This window comes from Meleagris gallopavo, chromosome 3, assembly GCF_905368555.1.
Source record: "Meleagris gallopavo chromosome 3, MGAL_WU_HG_1.1, whole genome shotgun sequence".
Classification (NCBI taxonomy): Eukaryota; Metazoa; Chordata; class Aves; order Galliformes; family Phasianidae; genus Meleagris; species Meleagris gallopavo.
In genome coordinates this window covers 59374408-59376048 of record NC_139406.1, presented here as the reverse complement: position 1 = coordinate 59376048, position 1641 = coordinate 59374408, and positions in this window count along the sequence as shown.

The following is a 1641-nucleotide window of genomic DNA, read 5'->3' as shown; positions in this document are numbered from 1 at the left end:
GAGACCAGTGATGAATGTGTTCAAAATATAGGTTTGTTTGGGAAACCTTTGGTTTTTATTTAATATAACTACCACAGAAATTGCTTACTCATATATCATTATTTTCTCATTTAATTAGTATGAGGCTAAAAAATGATGCAACTTATCAATATAACCTGTTCCAAAGACTAATAATTATTTATAGAAATACACTAATACTTGAAAAGCAATAATACTTGAATAGATGAGCAACTCAACATAAGCAAAAATAAAAACATTACCAACCATGAAATCAGGAGGAAGTCTAAAAAACATCAATGGCAGCTTTTTGCAGAAAGATAAAATGGGGACAGGCCATGACCTATGCAGAACATCGTTAACCTTCAAAGTCTCAATAAAAATACAATTTATTTAAAAAAATGTAAAGCAGGGAACCTTATACTGGAGTTCCAACTCCAATACTAAATTCGAAACCAAAATCAACACGTTGAGAGAAAAGTGGAAGTACTTTACAAGATAAACAAAAGAGACAACCAGACTAAATTAGGAGTTCAACTGGTGTAAGGTATTCTGTGTGTACTTACTGTATTTTAATTCTTTGCTCAAAAAGTTTTTCCAGCATGCGAGAAGACTGAAGCATGAGTAAATAATGAACTCCACAGCACTATTTCACATGTCTAACATTCTTCATCTTGAAGTGCAGTTCACTGTGGTATTCCAGCATTTTATCCACTTCCCAGGACAAGCATTCCTGTCTCTATCTTTGACCTTTTAATTTGCCAAGAAATCATCAATACTCACTGGAAACCCAAAGGGCACATAAGATAGTTATTTATTAACATTTAAAATAAGCATAAATTTCAGGAACTAAAAACTTCTCCAAATTGTTCTGCATATGGTATTGTTGAAATTAAAGAGGACGTTCAATACAACGGAAAGACCAAGCATAATATTAAAAAATGAAGTTAGGTGGAATACAGCTCAAGTTAATAGCAATTAATTTACATTAACTTGAAGAATTTAAATACAATTTTACACATTTTCTGATGAAGCATCACACTCACAAGACCCAGTGAAGCATCTCATGAGAACTAAGCTGCAAACCAGTTAAGCAGTTATAAAATAAGTTGGCAGCCTTTTATGTTTAAAAAATAAAGAATTTAGTAGTAACATTTTCTAGAGGACTAGCTGAAGAGGGGTAGATTTCACATCCAATATATCCCAGTCTCACGAAACAAACATCTGAATTTTAACCAATTTAAAAATTCTGTATACTTAGAAAAAGATTTCAGTCCTTCCATCATTTACATAGCTGCTACACTGATGTGATGTAAATACGGAAGATTTTTGGCTATTATTAAACAGCAGCTGCATACATTAATGTCTGCAAAATAACGTTTTGGGTGGTGGTTGTTGTTGTTTTTTACAGTAGATATACAACTACAGTAAATGATGAAAGACCCACAACCTTTTATCTTACCATTTTGTTGAAATGTATGAGTTTAGCCAAAACTAAAGCTAAACCTCCCTTATCTTGCTTAGCCTAGATATTTTTTATTCCTGGACTAGGCATAAACAAGGATTTCTGGTTTTAAACATCTGGGGTTCTTTGAGATGTTTGCAGAAAAAGAAAGCAAAGATGCACCAATTCAGAGTTCAAGG